The 26,848-nt window shown below is 37.2% G+C and overlaps 1 protein-coding gene across 8 annotated transcripts in view; it reads right to left on the bottom strand.

Annotated features, from left to right (window-relative positions):
• Positions 1-16,313, bottom strand: part of LOC5572202 (potassium voltage-gated channel protein Shab) — a 365,295-nt gene extending 348,982 nt beyond the window's left edge. For all 8 annotated transcript variants that reach the window (XM_021843099.1, XM_021843098.1, XM_021843101.1 and 5 more), the window contains exon 1: positions 15,656-16,313. The gene's annotated coding sequence lies outside the window, so the exon portion shown is untranslated. The remainder of the gene's footprint in view (positions 1-15,655) is intronic.
• Positions 16,314-26,848: the final 10,535 nt, after the last annotated feature.

Below are 26,848 nucleotides of genomic sequence, written 5' to 3'. Positions count from 1 at the left end.
GGCTGTTGGGAACAATTGAGGCAGTAAATCTCGTTCTTCTTCGAGCAGCACCGTTTGTTTCATTGGAGAATAACCTATATCCTAAGGTGTAGTTATAGAAAGGGAAAGACAGGCACTACCGGCGAAAAAATCAATCAATTATCAAGGGAAAGACTACAATCATTCTAGGGATGATGTGCATGTATGAAGCAAAAGTTCGTGCGTAAAGAGGTTCTTCAATAAATCGGCGAACGAGTTGAAATCACATCGTTAGACTTCAATTTTCTTGCTTGAGTTAGGCACAGAAGCAAGTGAAAGATACAACTACAAATGACGAGGAAAGAGACGGGGCTGGGATGGATCCCATGACCTTCTGCTTATGGAACAGAAGCGGTAGCCATTAGACCACCAACCCCGTCTTGTTCGCCCGATAAAACGGTGTTGTACACTATTAACTCGCAAATCAACCACGTTTTGATTATTTGAAAACACATCTCGGGCATTATCGACCTCAGAACCTATCGCAGAGCAAACATTGATTCTGACCACTACCTTCTTCTTCTTCTTTCTGGCATTACGTCCCAACTGGGACAGAGCCTGCTTCTCAGATTAGTGTTCTTCTGAGCACTTCCACAGTTATTAACTGAGAGCTTTCTATGCCGATTGACCATTTTTGCATGTGTATATCGTGTGGCAGGTACGAAGATACTCTATGCCCTGGGAATCGAGAAAATTTCCTTTACGAAAAGATCCTCGACCAGCGGGATTCGAACCCACGACCCTCAGCATGGTCATGCTGAATAGCTGCGCGTTTACCGCTACGGCTATCTGGGCCCCTTTGACCTACCTTGTGATGGTTAAATAACGTTTGGCCGCCACGGTACAATCTGGAACCAATCAAGCTACCCGAAGTTGCAACTGATTACGCGCAAAGCATGGAAGCAGTGTTGCCGGATGAGGGAGAGCTCACCGAAGCCCCTCTTGAGGACTGCTGGAGCAATGTCAAAGCAGCCATTAACAACGCAGCGGAAGATGCCATTGGGTTCGTTGGAGGTGGTGGTTCGACGAGCAGTGTCGGACGGTTTTGGACGAGAAGAATGCAACGTTGGCGATTATGCTGCAGCAAGGCACCCATCAAAACGTGGAACGATACAAACAGAAGCCCCATCTATTCCGGAATAAAAAGTTCCGCCTTGAAGAGTTGGAATGCGAAGAGATGGAGCTGCTGTATCGTTCTCAAGAAACGCGTAAGTTCTACGAGAAACTCAATGCATCCGACAAAGGCTCTGTGCCGCGAGCCGAAATCTACCGGGGTAAGGTTGGAGGTATCTTGACGGATGAACGTGATGTTATTGAAAGGTGAAAGCAGCACTACGATGAACACCTGAATGACGCAGAAGAGGAAGACCAAGGCAGCAGGAGGAATGGCTTCATCAGTACGGCGGATGAGGGAGACGTGCCAACTCCCACAATAGGTGAAGTTAAGGATGCTATCCAACAGCTCAAGAACAACAAAGCAGCTGGGAATAATGGTATTAGAGGAATTTATTATAATGGGCCCGGACAGGTTGGCTACTTGTCTACACCGATTGATAGCCAGGATCTGGGATACAGAACAGCTACCGGAAAAGTAATAGGCGAGATTTTCGACCTTGTTCCTTTCTTTTTTGTTCTTCGACCTTTTGTCCTTTAGACCTTTTGTCTTTCGAGCTTTTGTCCTTTCGGCCTTTTGTCTTTCGACCTTTTGTCATAGATTCACTAAATCCCTGTGCAACTTCGATTGCTCTAGTCAATCATGGAGTAGCAACTACGAATTGTACGGTCATTTATGCTCATGCTCTGCTGCTGCTCATGCTCATGCTCATGTACAATAGGGTGCGGCTTATTTTTCGATAGTTCTCAAAACCAAAAATTCTCATGCTCTTCTGAATTCAAATCACATGAAAAGAGAAACCTAAAATTTTGAGCCAATAATATTAAGATTTAGAGGTGGCGCAAGCGACTTGAAGGTTAATTCTGCTGGTGGTTACGTTGACCATCCAGAAATGGGCAGTGCATTAACCTAAGAATTTACTGAAAAATTCATCAAGAAAGGGATTCAATGAGACATTCATGAAGTATAATATCCTGTGAACATCTTAAAACAAGGGTTTACAATATGAATTTAGATAGATATTCTTAAAAAATCTTACATTAATTCCTAAAAAAATAGTAGTAGTAGTATCCCAGATATAATTTGTAGACAAATTCTGGGGAAGATTCCTAATGCAATTCAAAAGTGGAATTTATTCACGAGTACTTTGTGCAATCCATGGCAAATTACAAAACAAATACATTAAATAGGTTTCGAAGAAATCTTTGCATAGATTCCTGAAAAAAAAACAAGAAGTTTTTCTATTTATGGGGGATGGGATACTTAGAGGTTTTTGTACCCATAATAGTCTCTAATTCCTTGGTGGAATCCAGGCTACGTCCATGTACTTAATTCTAGCTGTCCAAAAATTATGCCAAAGCCTCGCTATTCACGGTTCGTTCAGTGCACTAATTGTTCGGGTGTGAAATTACAATTTCCTGTTGGTTTCCTTCTACGCCAAGCCACTGGCCGATGAGCAAAGGACAAACTTCCACTTTTCCACATAATAATTAGTGCCGTTTCAAGTGTCGTATTACACCCATGCACAACGTAAGCGAAACCAAGACCAACAAATCCACCAAACCTCTATTGCCTCTCGGTCACCACCCGAATCATTGGATCACCGTATATAACTAACCACAAGCTACATTCAGGCAAATGCGGTAGAACGCAAGAGATCCATTGCTTACTGTCCACGTCCCGGCTGCCACTATCTCCGATAGCTTTTTCTATCCAGACTAATAGAAAACTAATGTGTGTAGATACGAAACGTGGAATTGTAAGACATCACGAAACACTATGTTTGACACCTTAGTTTTTCTGTGTGGCCTGGTCACAATGATACCCGTATATAAATATGGATGGCGGTTGTAATGCTTCACGCTTGCTATATGATGTGCTAAATTGGATATTTACCGAGTTCTAAGTGAGTGTATCAACTTCTATTGCAGCAGGCGGTGGCGTAAGGCTTCTAATCTCTTCTCTTTTGAATAATGGTGCTGGTGGAGGATATTAAGAAGTGATAATTGCCTGTGTGACTACCATAATACCATTCAGAGGATAACATTAGATTATCCTGAATGGACAATTGGGATTTAGGTGTGAAAGCTAATCTGTTATTAGTTGATGCGCACAAAGATTCAAACACAGTGACTCAAAATCATGTCCGCACTGGGCACTGTTTTCACAACAAGTCGGTAAAAATATAAAAGGATGTATAGTATTTTTTACGAATGATAAGACTTTCATGAAGATATTGAGAAGCGGCGAATAATGTACTTACGGTGGATTTTCAAACACCTTTTATCTTTAATCCTTGATTTCAAGCACTACTAGCTATTTTTGACATTAGATAACGACCAGCTAGAGTAAGAGAACAATGAGGATGAGTGTAAAAATCGGAAGAAGATATAATGATAAATGGTAGCAAAATATGAGAGTGACAAAGTTTGTTTAACTGAAGTCTACTAAGTGAAAAAAATGCACTGTTATAAAAAATCCTATTTTTGATTTCTTTTCATTTTTTGCTGCACCTTAGTTCCAAAGCAGATAAAAGTACCGTTTTGATTCATATTACGGACACTTAAGGCCTCAGTGGCGTATAACTCATCATAAAGCATATAAAATAAACCATTCTATATGATTCCTTCACGTTATCGAGCCTTTAACTGGTGGGTGAAGATTTTTATTCCGTTTCATGAACAATTTTAAATAAATATAAATGTGTAGCCTTTTCATGATTCTTATTCCGGACGCCTTCTTACTTTTGCATCATATTCCGGACACTTTGTTTCAAATTCCGGACAGCCCATAAAAATCATAAATATAAAAATCGAATCATCATTTGAAATAGTCATTCATCTAAAGAGCTGTCTGAGCCAGCTGGGCATTATAAATTTGCATAAATACCTATCTATGAAAAATGCTCATTAAAACAAGCCTCGAAAGTGTGAACTTTTGATTGCCGTTCAAATTGAAACATTTCGAATGAAATGTTTCCCATACAAAGTACAGTGTCCGGAATTAGAAGCTGTCCGTAATATCAATGAAAACGGTACTAGTAGCGGTCGCGAATGATCAACGTCCTTTGGATTCGCGATACAGTCAAACCTCCATGAGTCGATATTGAAGGGACCATCGACTCATGGAAATAGGGGTAATCAGGGTAAAACCGACACTGTGGGTAAGATCGACACCCTTCCTCGTACTTTTTAGATGTATATCTCTCACTTGATTCTATCTTCCATTTTAAATATAACACACTCAAACTATTCGTTCATAGCAAAAGCTAGAACCAGAGACAGACAAGAAACCGTTTCCCTAACGCTTCCATTCATCCACGCGCATGCCTTTCCTTACGCCTGATTCATAGGCAGTCTGCTAACCACAAAAGCAAACCTCTCTGCCTTGCCTTTCCCCCAATCCAAACACTCCCCCATGAACTGGCGTAGATGCAGTGGTATATACGGTCTACATGGGAGCCAGTATAATGCATCATCGATTCCTCCCCTTTCCCCACATTGGTCTGCATTCTGACGTGGCAGGCACCATTGTCGTCTAAAAAATAGAAGATCACCAGCACTTATACACTGAGGATGCCTGTTAGTCCCAAGCAGTCATTCGGTTGGTTCCTTGTGTAAGTGCAGCTGAGCTGGCGATACTGGAGTAGCATCCACGGGCGACCAATCAAGCTCAAGCTCTAAAAATAATTCCACTTTTCTGTTTTGTTAAAATAAAACAGTATTTAATTTCATTATGTAAATGTAAATTAAATTTAAAATAAAATATATAACATAAAATGCGCCACAACTTTATCTTCGTAAACATTTCATGAACACGATTTAATCATATCCATGTGTATTCACACCAACTTTATCTAAGATTACCGGTAAATGGTACCGTAAGGACGCCATTCACCGCTCATTTAACAGTATTTCAACACATTAAATTCTGACAAAAATCGGTTTTTCGATATTTTAATCGACTTTTTGCGCTAGATGCAAGACAAAACATTTGTTTTTGTACGAAAGAAGTTGAAATGTGAACAACGTATAATGGTACCGAACAACATGTATGCCAATGATACATGTGTAGGGCGCCATTCACCGCTCATCCTAAGTATGAGGCTCTATATACACAACTAGTTGGAATTAATTTACTTTCATTAGCTGATTGTTATCTTTGTACTATAGTACATCAACATATTAAAGCGTGGCAGCTAACAAGCATTTTTCGATCTGCCATTATAAAATCATTGTTCAACTCATGTTTACCGCTTTAAACAGCCTAAAATTATTTTCTATAAATAATATATAATATTAAATTATTTGAATTTCATTCTGATACAATCCATTCTGGTATACTAATACATGTTGATGACTTTTATTGCGAAAATTAGTTCTGATTTTTCAAAATAATTCAATGAGCGATGAATGGAGCATGAGCGGTGAATGGCGTCCTTACAGTACATTTGAAATTTTCACATATATTTAGTGGACCTTTGGCCTCTCCTCAATAATTTACGCTATATGTGTATAATCCTTTACAAGAAGGGGTAGTAAAAGTCGAAAGTCATGTTTAAAGCTTTCTTTTTAATATGCCATGTGATGGTGATGTTCACAACGCATAAATTCTACTCAAAGTGCATGTGTTGGTTTTACCCCAACGGGGTGTCGATCTTACCCACACTCTCAATTGTTCATCAAAAATGATGAAATATCAATATGTGATTCTATAACAATTTTAGGTTCGTTTAACAAGCGAAAGTACACAAATTCTATCAATAAGCTTAGGGTGTCGGTTTTACCCCGAATTCCCCTATCGAGTCATGGAACAGGAATACTATGGAAAGCTGTTTCGAGGGACCATCATAGTAACCATGAAATTTTGCTTTTAGTATGGTTCCATGAGTCGATATCGAGTCATGGAACATCGACTCATAGAGGGTTAACTGTATTTTAATTCTTTTTTGCGTGAATATGCACCATGGTACCGTATTACCAACGAAAGTAAGAATAGGTATGATAAATAAAAGTCGTGGTGAAAAATGTCAGAACATTTACATCGCGTCAATGCAAATGCAGTTATTGTCTTAGCACTATTTGGTAAGAGTGTATATCATTTCTGTGTTTCAGATTTATTCTTATGATTCTTTTCATATTATTATTATAATTGTTTCTCAGACATTCTGTAGTAATGTTCTCTAGGGGACGGACCTGGTGTAGTGGTTAGAACACACGCCTCTCACGCCGAGGACCTGGGATCGAATCCCATCCCCGAGATAGTCGCTAAAAATTTTCAGTGTAGTAAAGCCGTTGGTCCCGAGATGAACTAGCCCAGGGCCAAAAATCTCGTTAACAAAGATAGAAAAAAAAAATGTTCTCAAAAATAAGTTATTGTAGTGTTGATGTATAGTTGATTTTTGTATTTTTGATTTTTCAGAGCGCTATTGAATACAGACAACTCTTAGATTTATATGGATTCATCCACCATGAATGAGGTAGGGTGACTGGGGGTAGTTTGCCGATGTTAAGCAAAACAGCGATTTTAGATGTGAAAAACATTATACAGGTCGGACTCGATTATCCGGAGACTCAATTATCCGGGGACTCGATTATCCGGGATTCGATTATCCGGAATTTTAGACTCGATTATCCGGAATTTGTTTTTTGATGTTCTTATTTTTCAATTTTTATGCATAGATCTGAGATAATTTGGTATTACAATATACAATATGAATGGTTTTGCAGTTTTGAACGTATAAAAGGGAGGTGTTAGGTATTAAGCAAATTGAAACACCCTAATTTCAAGCAGAAGAAAATCAGTTGACCCTTTCTCTCATATAGAATTTCTACCCACCTTATCACTCTTATCAACTAAATATGATCGGCTGAAAAGGCCTAATTGAGTCGTGCATTTTCGGTTCTCTACACACAGTCTCTGAACTGATCCTATACCTATATATACGATAGCCAGAAACCTGTAGAATTAGTCAAATACAAAATATCAAACCAATCGCATCTACTGTGTTATAACGTCCGTATAATTAGTGAGCAATAAATCGCAGAAGTTTCGTTCAAACCCCAGTTCGCCGCGTTTAGTGATAGTCGCAAATCCGAACAGGGGGTTTAAAAAAGTGCTTTTCGTGTATGCTGATCAAAAAAATTTTTTTTTCTTGTTAAGACTCCTACTATTCCTAGAAAAAAATTCTGGCTACACCACCGCATCATATAAATGAAACAACAACAAAAAGATAATATTTAAGTTCTTTTATCGAAGATTTAAATATTTTTCTTAGTGATTCGATTATCCGGAGGATTCGATTATCCGGAGTGAAAAAAAATCGATACTCCGGATAATCGAGTCCGACCTGTATTACGCTTTTTTTTAAATTATGATCGGATAAACAAACATATTTTCTATCAAATAGTAGGAACAGCTATCGATTTTAGTTTTTCTGGGGTTTATAAATCACTTTTTAGAAAAAGCTTGCTCTACTGTATTTGTAATTTTTGCGGAGGAAAATGCCCCGCTTGAGTTCGGCGTTACTCGTGCAGTAAATACACGCACACAATCATGCTTGCTTATGTGTTGCATACATCTGGGCGTTCAGATGTTATTGCTCAAGCTCAATAATAATCAGAGCTGCCAGATGATTTGATAGAAAATCTGTATCCAACAGGTTAAAAAACCTGTGTCCCATACAAATAAATCTGTGTCCATACAAAAATTGTCGAAAGAAAATCTGTGATCCATACAAATTGATTCTGTGTCAGCATAAAAATATCTGTGTTATACAGTGAAACCTGTATATCTGGCAGCCCTATATATGTTGATGCGAAAATGCTCATTTGTAAGGATCCAATTCGAGCGTAACTTCAGCGTGGCATTACGTTCGGTAGAATTTGAATTCAAACGACTGTTCTGGTGTTATGAAATAGGGGTGGACGTTTTGCCTCCACGACTTGATTGTAGCTAAGGTCCCTCAATAAACTTTTGAGGACAAATTCAACATATTTTTTGCATGTAATATAAACTATGACAGTGCACAAGTTGGCTCTTGGTGATAGTTTCAGAAAATTGATTATGTATCGACCAAAAAATGACCTTGAAAATCACAAAATTGCAAAAAAATAATCAACTAAAACGTTTTGATACGTTTTTGTGATTTTCTTTGAGAGAACCATATGAAAACATATAAATAGAAGCATTTTTACCCATTCTCTATAATCTAGGGTGAAAAAGCTGCCATCTGGAAAAAGTTTGCTCTATGCGTGAAGCGCCGAAATTTTAACCTAGCAAGGTATAGGAAGTGAAATTTAATATGCCTATATAAAATTAACTACAATAGTTAATTATAATCTTTTCAGTATGTTGATAGACTCAAGGTAGTCCTACAGATTTATTGTTTTGATTTTTATATTTTTTCTAAATAATCTGCTGATTCTATAGCATATCAAGAGACCAACACCGTACACTTAAAAGATTTTAATTAAAATTCACGAATGGCGAAATGCATCAAGCGAATTATTTCTCAAAATTAGGAACTATTTTCGAAAAAAAAAAATGGTACTGGTTGTGCGTAACAATGATGACTATCATGCCTACTAAATATTTTTAGATTAAAGTTTACATTCGAAAAATATTTGAAGTTTGATGCCTTTCCTGTACAAAATAAGAGGAGAAAACTTCTGCTGGTCAACTGTGGACAAGAGAAAAGCAGATAATCCATAGGAAACTTTTTTTTAAATGGAGCCTGCCAAATATTGTTTCGATTAAAGCTTCCATTTACGAAAATTTTGAAGTTAGATGCTTTTCCCTTTCAAAAATAAAAAGATTCAACTTCTGCTGATCAACTGTGGACAAGTGCAAAGCAGGTAAGGGGCGATCCATTAATAACGTAAGACAATTTTCGGGGGGTTTCAGCCCCCTCCCCCCATTGGGTCAAAACGGAAAAATATGATATATGAAATATTTTAGCCAATAACGCTGATATTATTAAAATTTGTAATTCATATGTAAGGGAACATATAATTACATGTAATTCATCACAATAAACATTTTTAGAAATAGTAGTTTTTGTTTACTATATCGATAAACTTATATGTTGAAACTAGATAAAATTTACAACATTAGATTTCTCCTGTGAAAAGTATCACGCATGTACTTTAGCATCTATCGTTATATTAGTAGAAAGTTGAAAGTCTTTTCATTACACTTCACATGTATTTTCCGGAATCTATTTGATTTTTCCACATTTTTTTTTTTCTGTACGGTGTCTAAAACATTAAAATGGGGGTGAGATTGGGTCAAGTAAGAACGATAGTAAATGAAATCACAAGTCCACTTTTTTGACATTTTACGGTGTCGGGTGTTCTCTTTTTTCATTAAGATTTGTTTATTTTTTCTAAATACAGCATCTCTGAAACATCAAACAAGTCTACTTGAATATGCCGTGCATTGAATAACAATTCAACGCATCCTGACACCTTCTCAAACCAGCAACTGTTTTTCGTGCGCAACAACATCGTAAAATTTTAGTAAATGATTTTTTTCTTCAATTCAATTTCAAATTCAATATTTCATCAGTGTTTTCATATTATAGAAACATCTCACGGAAGTACAAATGAGTTGGATCGCTGAAATACCGGGGATTATGACGTCAACATCTGCTGAAACGTATTGATCATGGAATGTCGCACCGAAATTTAACTATTTGCGAAGGTTTAAAATAATCACTGTTTTTTTAGTACACCTTTGGGAAACCTGACTAGGCTTTATGGCAATGGGGTGAGACTTTAAAAACAATTTGATGGAAAAAACAAGAAAATTTATGTAAACTTAACCATAAATGTTGGGTTTACATATTTATACTCATAGCTCTTCAATTTTCGGTATAATCGTTATTTTAAGTGGGTTTATCATACTTGTGAAACATCTTAGATGTCTTTTCGTCTTATTTGCATCGTATTTCATCAATATTTTTCAGCTGTGAATCGTTTTGAAATCATTTTTAAAGAACAAGGTATTTTAATTATAGTGACCCAATGTCACCCCCTCTATGGAGTGAGATTGGGTCATTTTTCATTCACTTGTGTTGCCGCTGTGAATAAATATTTTTCTTTAATTTTTTGAACAGTTGTTAATGTACCATCAAAGTACATACACACCAAATTTGAAGTTTATTGGAGTTAAAATGCGATAGTTATTCAATAAATAAATCGTACATATCCCTTTTTGACCCATTGTCACCCCCAACGACGGTACTCTATTTTGTTTTGTGATTTTTTTTATTTAGCTGATATGGGGTAACATTGATCACTCATGAAAACAATGTTCGGTAATATTGAAAATATCATTACTTACTAAAATCATAGTCCCTGAAGCCGAATATGAAGGTCAAACTTTTCCAAGTAATTTACTTTTTGAGTTATTTCAAAATTAAAAACACCTCGAATTGTGAATAGGTACTCCTAAGGAATTTCTGCATTCTTTATAGAAATTTGTGAATTATGCTTAACTGAACACATTTATGAAAGTTTTGACAACGGAATCGTTTTCAGCGATGTCATTTTTAGTAATAGATGAATTTCTTCTATTGGGCCTTCCTTAGCCGAGTGGTTAGAGTCCGCGTCCTCAAAGCAAAGTCATGCTGAAGGTGTCTGGGTTCAATTCCCGGTCGATCCAGGATCTTTTCGTAATGGAAATTTCCTTGACTTCCCTGGGCATAGAGTATCATCATACCTGCCACACGATATACGAATGCGAAAATGGCAATCTAAGCAAAGGAAGCTCTCAGTTAATAACTGTGGAAGTGCTCATAAGAATACTAAGCTGAGTAGCAGGCTCTGTCCCAGTGAGGACGTTAATGCCAAGAAGAATATGTATTTCTCCTGCTCATACCGTTTTCACAACTTATGTGAGATATGGTTCTTTAAGCGTGCCATCCATAATCATGAAAATCATTGTTTCCAAAAGTTGCAAAATTTTAGCATAAACAAAACTCATTTTTTTTTTCAAAAACTTCAATGTTCATTAGCTCAAGTATAGAAGGAAAAGAAACATCATCCATGCATTGAAAATATTTCATCGATAAATATTGAATTGAACTTTTTACGAGGAGGGTCATTGCGATCAATGTTGCCCCGAATTACGGTGTTTTGTTTCGTGCGAAAGGGTGCTTATGTATGTTTATATTACCATCGTAAACTATTAAAAAATGTAGTGATTTGAATTAGTTATCAGGATGGTTTGAGTTGCTGGTATGTAAATCCTTAAGGCACGCAGAGATAGGAAATAAAGGTATACCAATGTGTGTTTGACAAACAACTCACTTAGAGTAAGATACCGAGTGGTCATCAAGGTCCTGTTCCAATGTGCTAGAAATATGATTGCATAAACAGGTAGTTACTCAGGAAGGAATTTCCATATTATATCCGTTTTTGACACTATGTTGCGTTGCGTCGTACACAGCATTAGCGTGCTTGTTCTAGCGGTGGAAAACCGCATAAGGAAACCGCACTTCTTACATAAACACGTGATCGGAGGGAGGCCGATCAACGAAAGAAAATGCAAGTTGAAAATAAACAGTCGATGAACTACACTGATGAAGACGAGGAAGCATTACGCAGCTTAAACGCGAGTACGACCTCTATTCAAACCCCGACGAATAGTACTGAAGCCCGCCCCAATATGACCTTCAGCGATTGAAGCAGACGGATGTCGCCACAGCCTACTACCCGCTTCTCGAGGTAACGTTAAAGGAAGAGGTTTTGCTTGCTGAGGCCCCACTTGAGGGCTTTGGAGTACAGTCACAGCAGCCATTAACATCGCAAGTGTCAACAATTTACGTTGGACGAAGGCTACAGAACGATTGGTTCAACGAAGAGTGTAGAATTATCCTGGAGCAGAATAGACAGCTGTAGCTGAGAGCACAGTTACTGAGTTTCAAGGCAGTGGGGGAAATGACTACGTCGGAATTTCGGACGATAGCAACCAATCAGCTCCCACTTTGTGGGAAGTTGAGGATGCCCTTCAACAGCTCAAGAATAACTAGGCAGTTGTAAAGGATGGTTACGGAAATGTTGGTCGCTTAGCAGCATCGGCTGATAGTCTCAGAATCTGGGAAACAATTATAAAATAGTGCTCTTGGGCGCATATCAACTCGTAACACGAAACGATTGACGTTTTCCTTAACTTAATACCGATTGGATAATATAGGACCACATGCGACACTTAATAACCTCATATGCAGTATACAGCGCGAGCGAGAATTTTCCAGCGATATGGCGCTAGAATGTCATTTGAACACTTGAAACCTTTAAACTACGTATATGTTATTGATAAGTTCAAATGATCATTTTAATTCACATTTGTGCTGATGAGGTTGGTTATACTTCAACAAAACCAGTTAGTTTCTTTATTAGATACTAGTGGTCCCAGCAAACTTCATCTTGCCATCAAGTAGGCTGAAAAACGCTATGGATCGACACATACAAATTGACAGTTATGTTCACTATGACTTTTTCTAACTTTCCCGGTGAATATACTGGGATTTGTATACACACAAACACGTCGAAACCCTTAACGAACAAAACGGAGGAAGAATCATTCAAATCCGTTGACTCGTTCGTAAGCCATTTCGTGACATACAAACACCATTCCATTTTTATTTATATAGATAGATAGACTAGTGGTCTCAGCAAGCTTCTTCTTGGCATCAAGTAGGCAGTTGAAAAATGTCATGGAACCTCCCATACAAAATGACATATTAGTACTCTTCTCCTGTTTTACCAAATTTTCCGAAAACTTTCCCAAAATTATTCGTCACACGAACACGTCGGAACCCTTCAAGAAAACAACAGTGAAAGAATTGCGTAAATCGGTTGTCTTGTTCTCAAGCCATTTCGTGACATACAAACATCACTCCATTTTTATTAATATAGATAGATAGAAGATAGATAGATAACTCACTTTTTTCCCACCACTGTTTACCACTTTTTTTCATCGAAAGCTGATTTGTTTGTTTAGTAATAATTTAAACTTATTGTCCTCAAAAAATATCATTTAAATTAACTACCAAACAGTTTAGCAATTGTGGTTGATGCAATGTGGGTAGTCTGGTAGAAAACTTAAGGGGTCAGCCAAAAATGACGTCCACCATTTAGGGGAGGGGAGGGGGTCTACGAAAGTGTGACAGTGCATGTATTAGGTATTGGAAAAAGCGTGACAGACGAGGGAGGGGGTCTAGAAATCCCGAAAAACGATGGACGTCATTGGACGTTGAATTGGATCTTCCCTAACATAATATACATATGTATTTTTCACTATTTGTCAATGTAATGCCTTCTAGCATCACCATGTAATCTTTCCATCTATGAATCAAAGTTATAATTCACTTCTTCAAAACATGAAACCACAGACAAACAGACGTAACAGCTAGAACAGTTATCAATTTAAAACATAGCCACGCGAACATCTACGCCCAATGCTAAAAACACTTTTGTCAACCGCGAACTAGGTGGCGGTAGTGAGCAAACGTCAAAATCGAACAAAAGCGATGCGAGCGCCACGAGTGGTCCATCGGCCAAATATCAGATATTAGAATTGGGCGCTATTCTGCTGTGCGATAAAAATAATTAGAATGCTACGTCTGTTTGTCTGTGATAAAACTTTCCATTATTACAACAGTGCAGTATATTTTTTTTCCATTGTTAATTAATTCAAAATAAACCTAGCAAAAAAACATCATATATAACAAAAAGCCATCGTAAACCATGCAAAATAACTTTTCTTCTCTCACGACGGATTATTTTGGCCTCATATCAACGTTTTCTTGATTCTTGTACATTCCGGATTCATATTGGCCCAATCTCCTTTGAAGAAAGCTTTACCAAAATTGTATTACAATCATTTTTTCTGTCATTCTCTTAGTGCACTGTTTCCCAATCTTTGATACAACTAAAAAACGGTTCGTTCTAAGGTATCAGCCATGTAAAAAGGCCGGGTGTCCGCGGACCCCCTGTTGCAAAACGTGGTCATATTGTAAAGCCTGCTCTTTATGAAATTTTCAATCTGTTTAGAAATGTCACACATTTTTTGACTAAAGTTCTTAAAAACAGTGTTTTACAGCAAAAAGATATAGTCAAATAATTAAGAATGTTTAAAATCAGAGACAAACTGAATTGGCTGCAAAAATTTCAAATTTGCAGTCTGCTTATTTTGGAATTTCTCGTCCTCCAGTTTTGATATATGAAAATGTTCAATACAGATACGCATAACCAAATGTTGAATCTTAGCAGGAATTGAAACCTGAATATACATGTAAAATAAATGATGAAGCTTTATAGAGACGAATTCTAGGTTCTATCTTATATAAAAAAAAAATAAGCTTATATCAATTTTCTTTTTTTTCGATCTTGAGGCTATGAAGTTAACTTGGCATTTTCTAAACAATATCTAAATTACTGTGATTTGCGCACATACTTTCCAATTTTGGCCTATTTCATGGCTTTTCCAAATTTGAGCGACCAATATCTTTTTCTTTTGGTCTTGTTAGCTTCCGGTCAGCCTAAATAAGAGTATTTTTGTCATCACTAAACATCCTAATTCCATACAGAGAACACGTACAGTATAAATTTAGAAAAAAAATCTGCGGATAAATGTGCGATAATAGCATCTAAGAGCACAATCTTAAAGGTTCTTCAAATCCTTTCACTTCTAAAGGACTCTGATTCTTGAATAACGTTCTACCACACTGTATTCAATTCAAGTAACAATACGACAGAAAAAATACTAATTGTACCGATTCTCCTGCAACTCAGTTGCTCAGTTCACTACAGAAGTATGCTCCATCCGCTCTCGTTGCAAAACAATTGCTGAGAAAACTTACTCACTTTTCGCGCTGCTCTTGTTCTCACCCAGCAGTGAAGAAATTCGGTACCACACAATGTACCCCGAAACGGAAAAAAGGAAAGGCACCGTGCAAGGAAAACGCACACACATTTTTCCCAATCGATATTTTCAACTTTTCCGAACGCATTTACCTGGGCCGCGGTTGGCATCTTAGCTTCAATCTAGTGGTTTTACAACTGCTGATTGGTATTCGTAATCTTTCAAAAGAATAAATGCACTGCTTTTCTGATGGACAGCTCATTTTACATCACGAAGTTTCCACCCACTCAAACGGATAACCAATAATGCGAAATGACCAACATTTACAAAAATCTACGACAAACAAGCAAGCAACTTAAAAAAATCACTATTTGTACATTTTTCACATTATCATAATTTCAAGTTTCTTCGGGCATTGTAGTTGTTTAAGTTTTATAAATTCTTAATCCGGAATATTTTGGAACTTGCAATTTATTAAACTGCTTTGCTAGCTAATTAGGAACTTTGAAAAACGAACTTATACTTCACAAGCATGCTTCAGCGTTGTCTTTTTTCTATGGACCCTCAATCTGGAGGGCAGCGAAACTTCTTCTCTCTCGCTCCAAACGAAGTGCTACACCCTCCTTTGAACAAAGCAGAATTTTCAATCACCTTTTTCGTGGTTTTCCTTGTTGAAGCTTCTAGTAACTGCAAATCATACTTTTTGTCTTAATCCAGTTTTCCCTCAATCTTCACGATCAGAAATATGTAATTGCTTTTTTGGAGCATTCACAACTCATGTTGAAATATATGATCCAAAGAAATGAAACGCTCACTTTTTTTCAACCACTATTCAACCACACTTCGTTTCCACGTCGCTGGCACAGCTATTTCACTCAAATCGGTGGAAAACCGTTTTTTTTTTCTTGTTGGCTAGAGACAATGCTTAACTTTTCACTAATTTTCATGAATCACTTTTGCGACCGATACCGACTTTGGTTTTTTCTACAGAATTCCTAAAAATTACTTCATCGAACGCGAATGAAAGCCGCTACTGATGTCCTTTAGCAACTTTTGTCCTCCACCGACACTGGATAGTCGTCTTTTTGGAACAAAAAGGGCCAAACCCCTCCTTACATCCAAGTGCTCATTGGCAAGATGGCTTTTCTTCACTGAAAAGGGGGGACCGATTTTCCGCCTACTTTAGCCACCTAGCAGGCTGTAAAAGTGTAGCTTTCAATTCCAAAACGTGCGCACAATTGAACGGCCGAATCTCGACTGAAGAACCTAAAGACCCATCGTCGAGCAGCAGGAAAAAGAGATTTCCCCCTTGTGTGAGTTTAACTTTTCGCCTGCAGCTCGAGTTGGATAGGGATTTTCCAAGCTAAGAGTGAAAATTTCGCATCTCAATCGCTCTCAACGACTCTCACTCGTTAGTCGGTTTCCACACGTTTTACAAAAGAGAGAAAAAGAGTGAAATGCACGAGTGGAAACCTGCTGCAGGTGCTTTCCTTAGTGTTATTGAGTTATATCTACTGGTAGCTTTCAATAAGCCTTTCGCGGTATGAGTAAACCATACGTTTAACTGCATGACTCTGACAATCGTTGATAGCAAGCAGTTCGAGGTTTACGCTCAAGAGCATGAAAATGAAAATGTGAGAGCACATTTTCCACCAACGCTAACCGAGCTATCACGAGTGACACTTTTTTGATTACACGCTGCTGCTGATTGACACGACTCGCCCTATCAACAAACCGGGATGTGGTGCGTTCAGTGGACCATCTTATATGGGGACGCATGGTGTTTCACGATAGGTAGGGTCGGTGTACCAAGAGGCGCAAAGCTTCGAACAAATCTTCGTATGGAATCGAAAAATAAAGCCAACGGTTTTATTTTAACGTGATCTGAAAGCTTTTTGTCTTGGTATTGTGGAAAAATATGAAAACTACGATAACTCATATTTTGGTATTTAAAATCGCATGTGCCACCATAGTAATGTAGTAGCACTAGTTTCACGGCATAGGCAAAATACTAATTAAAACCGTATTTTACAAGACTTTCTCATATTTCTTATGAAAAATGGGTCAAAAGCTTTCGATTTATGCAAATCAATTTTGTTTCTTTCATTATCGTGTTTAATTATAGTTAGTTTCTCTTAGTAGTGCTACTATAGAAACAATAAAGTAAGGTGGGTCAAAAGTTCGACCTTAGTAAAATAATCAAATGTTCAAGAAAAACTACAATAGTTTAAAATAAATAAATACCACACCATGAAACTTTTTCTTGCTGAACAAGCTTATGTCGAAATATTCACCCTTTTTTAGTCATAACAGTTTTAAAATTGATTGTCCTCAACCTAAACGAACTTTTGAACCGCTGGAGCAAGAGTTCGAATCTAGTGTGGCAAAAAAAAATATCGATACTTCTATGACATGCACTTTTTACACCAGCCATAAACTTATGCTTGCTGAACAAAATTTCATCAATATAGTTAAAATAGTTAATTGTAATATACCCATAATAGAAGTTTTTCGCTAAACTAAGAAAAAAAAAACGTAAAATTATGGTGGCTTTTTTCGCACAATTAGCTAAATTTAATAATTAGGGACAAATTTAGCTAAATTTAATAATAATATGGAAATTTAGTGTTTTTTTTATAAATTTTCCTCGAAATAATGGGCCGAACATTTGAGACGATGATTCGATCTTTTACTCCACTATGGGCCAAAAATGGTTTCCAGCGTTGAAAATACCAAAACAACCTAGCCCAAACTAACAGAAGAGCCAACCGGCACATCAGGACTAATGCCAGAGAGATCCTTTTTTTTAATTTCTTTATTAGTATCATTCCAAACATTACATTCTTTTCTTATATCTAGGTGTTCAGTATTATTAAACAACACTATCATCCTAATTTGGTAAAACAAAATCTAAGATTTTATTAACATTTTGGTAACAACATATTACATTTCATTTGCCGTAGCAGTTCAGATTTTTTACAGGTGAGTTGATTTCACCTGCTTATAAGAGAAAAAAAACGCGTTTTCAATTTACTTAACCTAACTTAACCTAAATATGTAACGCATTAATCGTGGCAACAGAATATTGGAACGGTTTTTGCCTGAAATTATTAATTATTTTATTTGACATTTGTTCCAATGTTTAAATATTGGATATTCTATGTAACTAACTGGTACTATACAAGAGAGGAAGCTTCAGAGTCATTTTCAAAATTTTATTTTGAATTCTTTGCAGAGCTTTCTTCATGGTATTACAACAGCTAGTTCATATTGGTACAGCATACAACACGGCTGGCCTGAAAATTTGTTTGAATATCAAAAGCTTGTTCTTAAGACAAAGATTTGATTTTCTATTAATAGATAGAATTCGTGATCAAACGTCAACATCCCACCGCAAAATCGCTAGTGTTTGGAGGTGATTTTAACCTCCAACTTGCCAAATAACCTCCAAATCATCACCTCCAAGTTAGTTCTAATAGCCTCCGTTATATGAAATATGGTGGCGCGTCGATCGTCGCAAGTTTATCGTTAAACAGTCAATAGGGATAGAGACATTTTACATATTTGTTACATTTGGCTTGAATGCCCTCAATGTGATTTTTGAAAGTTAATTTCTTATCTAGCATGAGCCCTAGATACTTAACTTCATCTGACCAATTTATTGGAACCCCTCCCATCGTTACAACATGTCTACTAGTTTTTTTGACTCAGGTAAGTCAGATGTGAAAATATTATATGATATTGGTCCCAGAATGCTGTCTTGGAGAACACCAGCTCTTACAGGAAGTCTCTCAGATATGGAGTTCTGATGATTAACCTGAAGTGTACGATTTGACAGATAACTTGGAATTATTCTAGCAATGTATGTTGGAAAATAAAAGTTTCTTAATTTTACGATCAAACCTTCATGCCAAACACTGTCGAATGCTTTTTCTATGTCTAGAAGAGCAAGACCAGTAGAATAGCCTTCAGATTTGTTAGAACGGATCAAACTTGTTACACGTAAAAGTTGATGAGTGGTCCAATGTCCATGGCGGAATCCGAACTGTTCATTGGCAAAAAATGAATTTTCGTTGATGTGGGCCATCATTGTGTTCAAAATGACCTTTCCAAAAAGTTTACTGATGGAGGAAAGCAAACTGATTGGACGATAGCTAGAAGCTTCTGCCGGATTTTTTGTCTGGTTTCAAAATCGGTACAACCTTATCATTTTTTCCATTTGTCAGGAAAATATGCTAATTGAAAACCTTTGTTAAATACATCAACTAAGAATGACAAGCTACTTTATGGAAGTTTCTTGATGAGGATATAGAAAATTCCATCATCGCCAGGAGCTTCCATATTTTTGATTTTTTGAATAATAGTTCTCACTCTTTCCAAATCAGTCTCCCATGAATTTTCCAAAACCTTCTCTTGATTGAGAATATTTTCGAAGACCTGAGTAACTTGATTTTCAATTGGACTAGTAAGTACTAACTTAAAATTGTGCGCGCTTTCAAACTGCATAGCAAGCTTTTTCGCAATTAATTAGTAATAATTTGTTTTCATCTTTCAATGCCAGTATTGGCTTCTGAGGTTTTTTCAAAATTCTAGATAATATCCAAAAGAGCCAGCTTAGAGCCAGAATCCAATTGAGAAATTTTATTTTCAAAATTTTTATTTCTTAATTGAGAAAAACGTTTCTTGATTTCTTTCTGCAAATCCTGCCATATAATTTTCATAGCAGGATCGCGAGTGCGTTGAAATTGCCTTCTCCTCACGTTTTTGAGACGGATCAAGAGTTCAAGATCATCGTCTGTAATCAAGGATTCAAATTTTACTTCACTTTTTGGAATTGCAATGCTCCTGGCTTAACCAATGGAATTTCTTAAAGTTTCAAGAGCATTGTCAATATCAAGTTTTGTTTGTAAAGAAATGTAAACATCAAGATCAGAGTCAATATATGTTCCATATATATTCCAGTCAGCTCAAAAATAATTGAAAGTGGAGCTGATAGGATTGAGAATCGCTTCATAGGACTTCTGGAGGTCAGCTCATCTTCGGTTAACACCAATCGTGACAACTTCGTAGACTTCGACTGTTCCACTGTAGTATTTGATTTGTCCATGAAGCGAGATATCCATGGTAAACCAGATCACTTTCGTTCAAAGTTTATCCCTCCCATGTTTGCAAGTAAATTTGGACATGTCAGCGAGAACCGACAATTCTTCACTGATGGGTCAAAAATAGATGATATCACTGGTTTTGGTGTTTACAACGGTTCTCATAGCGCCTCCTTCATGCTTCAAAAGCCATGTTCTGTATATGTTGCTTAGCTAGCAGCTATACACTCCCGTGCATAAGTTTGGGTTCACCCCCTAGAAAACATGCAAAAATGTTCAGTCCATATCTCTGTGATTACACGTCCGATTCAAACTCTTTAAGCCGCATTCGAAAGGCAAAGAGTTATTCTTACTTCGTATGTATTTTTCCAAAATCATTCTTTGAACTTTGTATACTCAATTTGTACTTAAAGTTGTGACATTTTCCAAAAAACACACTGAAAAAACATTACTAATTTACTCAGCATTGGATCGACCAAAATTTTAAAACAAGGTGTCTTTAGAATCTTAATATTATATTCTTTGAAGAGCACTCATGAATTTTTTGCGGAAAAATCTGAAAAGTATTCAAAATCAATGAAACAGTCAGTCAAGTCATCGTGCAAAAGTTTGGGTTCACCTGACTGTGGACCTGACTGACTGTTTCATTGATTTTGAATACTTTCCAGATTTTTCCGCCAAAATTTCGTGGGGTCTCTTCAAAGAATATAAGATACACGCAAAAAAATTGTGCGGTAAAAACTACCATTCTAGGGGGTTAGCTTAAGCGCTCGCACCGGCAATTTTCAGCAGACCAGAAATGCGCTTGATTTTACCATGTCTGTAGTTGTAATCAGATTGTTGTAAATTATTTCTGTCAAATGTACCAGTAATGCGGTGGGGTGTACCGTAAACATAGTATATTGGTCTGAATTTCCATGGTAGTTTTAAGAATGGGCGTAGTCAGCTAAAATAGTTATTTTTACCACAGAATTTGTTCCCGTGTAACGATTCTAATGACACTTTGATTTAAAATTTTGGTCGACCCAATGCTGAGGAAATTAGATATGATAATTCAGTGTGTTTTTTGAAACATGTCACAACTTTAAGGATAAATTTAGTATACAAAATTAAAAAATGTATTTGGAAAAATACATACGAAGTAAGAATAACTCTTTGCCTTTCGAATGCGGCTTAAGGAGTTTGAATTGGACGTGTAATCACAGAGATATGGATTGAACACTTTTGTATGTTTTTGAGGGGGTGAACCCAAACTTTTGCACGGGAGTGTACATTACACCTTAGAGTACATTAGTTCTCTCCCACCCGAGCACTTCTTCATTTTTTCCGACAGTCTAAGCTCTCTGGAGGCTGTTCGATCAATGAAGCCGGTGAAGCACTCAGCGTACTTCCTGAATAGAATACGCCAAGCGTTGAGTGCTTTGTCAAATCGCTCTTACACTATTACCCTAGCTTGGGTCCCTTCCCATTGCTCCATTCCGGGCAATGAGAAAGTGGACTCTCTGGCTAAGGTAGGCGCTAAAGGAGGCGATGTTTACGAGTGTCAAATCGCCTTCGATAATTTTTTTGCATTGGCCCGTCGGGAGACCTTGATCAGCTGGCAACAGAAATGGAGAGGCGGAGAAATGGGTAGAAATGCATTCCATATTTCCACAGGTATCGAAAAAACCATGGTTTAAAAGGTTGGGCATGAGCCGTGATTTGATTCGTGTCATGTGTCGGCTTATGTCCAATCACTATTCGTTAAACGCGCATACCCACCGTATTGGGCTCTCATAAAGCAATCTCTGTGTTTGCGGCGTGGCTTATCAGGATGTCGAATATGTCGTATGGAGATGCGGTTATCATCGTGGCATCAGATCTGAACTGACTGAAACTCTCCGGATCCGAGGAAAACAACAGAAGTCTGTTAGGGAAGTGTTGGCGGGCCTTGATTTGGAATATATGAATTTTATCTACCTGTTTTTGAAACGTATCAATATCCGTGTTTGTTTGGCTTTCGTTTTCCCCTTCAAATTGTCCTCTTCTCGTCTTGTCTCCCACAAACCGTTTTTGTTTAGTTTCGTTAAAGATCTGGATATCCTGTCCCATCAACATAGTAATCTAAATAGCTTAAGAAATCCCGAAAAATCCTTTCCTTTCCTGTTGTATTCACTAATTCTTAAACTTCCCCAAACTAACATAGTTTTTAAAATAAATACAATATTCAAAATGTAAACAATGTAAAAAAAAAGAAAAGATTTCGGCTCTGTTATGCCCTACGGAACCCGAGCCTGCCAAATAAACGAGTTAAGTAAAAAAAAAGAAAAAGATGACTAGAGTCGGTTAAGACCAAGTCGGTAGATGGATTTGTAGAAGAGGAACAACACGTAAGGTTATCATGGTATTTAATTGAGAAATATCCTGAAGAGCACTAATCAAATAAAATTCTGCCGTTGGAATTACTTTGAGAATTATTCCCTGACCGATGTTTGGCATTAAAGTCACCAATGACAAAACATGTTGACTTATTGTGAGTCAATTTTCGCAAGTCAGTTTGGAGCAAATTAACTTGCTGTCCAGAGCATTCTAAAGGCAAATAGGCAGCTATAAAAGTATATTTACCAAGCTGTGTTTCAACAGAAACACCTAAAGTTTCAAAAACTTTAGTTTCAAATGATGAAAACGGTTGATGTTTTATACGCCTATGAATGATGATTACAACTCCCCCACATACCCCATCAAGTCGATCAATACAATAAACAAAAAAGTTGGGATCTTTTTTAGTTTGAATCCACGTTTTAAATATGTTTCAGTAATAACTGATATATGCACGTTAGGGGTCATGCACAAATGACGTCACGCTCCAAGTGGGGGGAGGGGGTCGAGCCAAGCGTGACAAGCCTTACAAAATTTTCGGAGGGCTCATACAAAAAGTGTGACAAAGGGGGGGGGGATGGTCGAAAAAGTTGAAATTTAGCGTGACATAATTTGTGTGCCATCCCTTATTAGCTGTAATAAAATTAAACAGCTCGTCCTCTTTACCATTCAAAGAACGAGCATTCCAATTTAAAATATTTAAATTATTATTTATTGGATCCATTAAAAAACGTAATTGATTAGTCAATTTTACATCAACTTGGACTTCTTCAGTCATAGTGGTGGCTTTGAACATTGCATCATTCATTAGATTCAATTGTTCAGTTAGAAAATTAAAATCAGAGGCAGACATATCACTTGAAGTGGGTACGTTATCTGATGATTTCCCGTTATAATTTTCGGTAGACGAACAGGCGGAGTAGAAGTGTTCCTGTGGCGGTAGGGTTTTTTTTCCATTTGATTTGAAATAATTAGAATGGGTACTCATTAGTGATGCAAATTTCGAAATTTGTGCTCCCCTGTGCTTAAACCATTTAAACTATGGTAAAAAGCGTCCTTCCAAAATTTGAAATGATTTGGAAGAAATTTGACTGTACACACGCCATTTGAAGTTTATATGTAGATTACTATGGTAAACGCCAACCTTTTGAATTCAGCCCTATATCTCTTCGTCATAATATTTTATGGAAAAGTGAACACACTCTTCTCATGTAAAATTCTTCCAGCTACAACTTTGCTGAAGACCACATTTTGATTGGACGTCAGGAAAAATTGTTATTCATCAGTATTCATGCCTTCAGTAAGCTTTACCAACTATTCGGCAGGCAACAGTGGTGCGAAGAATAGCTCTTTAATGAATGTTCGAATCCTCTGAGCAGCCTTCACTACTTCTTAATAGGGATCAAGGAAACGGACAGTCAAGGCTGTTTAAGTTTGTACCTAAGAAATATAAATGAGCTTGAATACATAGGTAGATAGTTATGGATTTGTATAGTTATTGTTATCCCCTTTTTCAATGTTTGACCAAGACATGACAGGTATACTCCTGTCGAAATTTTTTTTCCTAGGTAGTTTGATTGTGTAGGTACTTATCTGGTGTTAGAGTGGTAGAGAGATGCGACGATTTCTTCAGTGGATACGAGTAACTGACACTGAAGAAGACTGCAAGTGGTAGTCGAAATACGCGTATCTGTCAAAGCATTTAGGAGCGGAATTAAAAGGTACTCCATCTACTTTTAAGTTTCTCTAAGGGAAGAATAGATCAAAGTAATCCAGGCTACTATGTTCTACAGCAAGAAAGCAGTGTTGCTCTGAAAGTATTTGAATGATCATCTCATCATGGTTAATTTGTTTGGAATCAAGAATAACAAATTAGCCTTACGTCCAACAAAATATGATCTTCGACAAAGTTGTAGCTGGGAAGATTTTACATGGGAAGAGTGTGTTCGCTTTTTCATATATTATTATGACGAGCGGATAGAGGACTGAACACAAAACGTTTGGCTTTTCCATAGTAATTTCCATATAAACTTCAAATGGCGTGTGCACAACCAAATTTCTTCCAAATCAATTCAAATTTTGGGAGAATGATTTTCAACATAATTGACACCTTTTAAGCATAGGGGAGCAAAAACTTCAAAATTTGCATCAGTCTAGTACCTATGCATTTTTCTATAGCGATGGGAAAGTACCGGTATTTAAAGAAAGCTGGAATATATGCTGAAGAGGAGTGACTAGGTTCTCGATTGATTTATTCACTAAAACGGAGGGTATACCATCAGGAGCACACGGTGAGGACGGTTTTAGGCGGGAGGCTACTTCGATGATCATGGCGTTGCTTACATTTACTGCATTCAGCGAAAGCCCTCTGAGTGGTACATTGGAAGCGGCAGCAACTATTTGCTCCGTCTCCAGATGTTCATTGGTGAAGACCCCAGAAAACTTTGTGGCAAAGAGCTGACAATGTTCCAATTCATTCAATCCTTCGATATCATTCAACTTCATCACTGATGGTAATCCATTCTCTTTCTTCTGACATCTTACGTAATTCCAAAATACTTTTGGGTTCGCTTTCATTGACGCTTGCAAATTCCGCAGATAAGCAGAATAACAGGCCTTACTCATGTTGTTATACACTCAAAAAAATCCAAACCTCATTGCTACGTGAAAAATCACGTAGATAATTCCAAATTCATTTTACCTCCACTTCACCTGACTAAGATAAAGATCACTAAACCATTCATAACCACCATTTGGTGACTCGGTAATTTTTACTGAGGTTACCTATCGCACTTACGTGAAATTCACGTAGGTGCCTAGGTTCATTTTGACATCTGCATATTGTACGTACATTCGGTGTTGAGCTCAAATCCTAAGATGGCACCCGCTTGATTATAGAAGAACTTCAGAAGCCGCTGCTGCTTCAAATCCTGTGTAAGATTGATTTCAAGGTAAATGTACTTTGAATACCGAAGAATCCCAGCATTACTTCATATTTTATACCTGATTTATAACCTCTATCAATTATAGCACGCGAAGGCTACAACAAGACAGACCAAACTCACAAAAATTGTGGAAACAGGATTCAACATGCTCAGATTGACAATAAAAATATCACAATCTTTTAAGTTTGGTGTCCTTTGGTTCAGAAAGGGGTATGGGCGCGTTCTGCCAACTCGGTCGAGGCAGATTTCTTGTGTGAACAAGTTACAACATGGACGTTCTAAAGTGCCAGAATGAAGTGTTGTGCTTGTGGGGAGCACTTGAAGATGGGATGGAAGGTCATTACTTCGCGTTCGTGCTTTACTCCTGCTTATCTTAAAAGTTATATACAATAACCGACTCTAAGTTTAACTATGGAAATTAACAGTTGCAAATACAATAATCGTTCTGAGTTCACTAACATGTCGTCGCGTTAATTTTATCATAATGATCTTTTATCTACATCCGTCGAACCATTCTGAATGGCCGTTGTGAGAATATCACCAAGAATTTCTCACATGCATTAAAGCTGAATTGTCCTACATTGAAACATTGAGGTTTTCGCTCTTTTGGATTCATTTTTTGTTGTTCGTCCTCAGTATTGTTGAGATGTCCTGAATGCCGCACATGGCGTACAGTGATCATTGCCATGGAGTTTCTCGTAAGCTGCATGGGGATTGTTATCATGGGAATCCAAAGAGCGAATTTTCTATGATTTCATTGTAGGCCAATACAGCAATTAAGCATGTAACAATCACTAACATTTCTTCTCTCTTTATCCTTGTTTTCATATCTAACCCGCCATTACAACGAGGAAAAATACATTGGAGAGAAAAGACATGGCAGCGTATTGGCCGAGAAAAGTTAAGTATCATGTTTTTGTAAATATTCTTATTACTGATTGCAAGGTGAATCAGATTAACTAAATTTTTAACTAATAACAAACTTGTTCCACAGAGCTATTTACAAAACACCACCCAAAATCCCTCCTTTCCCATATCCTTGGGCAAAACACTTCACTACCGCTATATGTATGACTGATTCATGTTCTTTTGGCCTTGCATCATTCATACGTGTATTGGAAGTCAAGAGTAAAAGCAAAACTTAAAGAACCTTCTGGTCAAATATGTTGCGTTGCCTACTTCCTAAACTCCAAAACCCCCCGGTGTATTATGGACGGTGTGAGTTTTCAAACTTATGCTGGAGACTTGGCCCCTGACCCCCTTGTACATCAATAAAATAAAAAAAAAAAAAATAAAATAAAATTTTCCAATTGGGAATTAGTTTTTTTCCAAAGCCTATTAGAAATAAGGTTGGCCTTTATTACAGTTAAATTAAATGCAAAACCATCTAGATCCTATTGTAACGCTTCGTAAAGGCTACCGGAAAATCCACGTCGCTC

Source organism: Aedes aegypti, chromosome 2 (assembly GCF_002204515.2).
Source record: "Aedes aegypti strain LVP_AGWG chromosome 2, AaegL5.0 Primary Assembly, whole genome shotgun sequence".
Lineage (NCBI taxonomy): Eukaryota > Metazoa > Arthropoda > Insecta > Diptera > Culicidae > Aedes > Aedes aegypti.
This window is presented reverse-complemented; position numbering and strand designations above follow the sequence as displayed.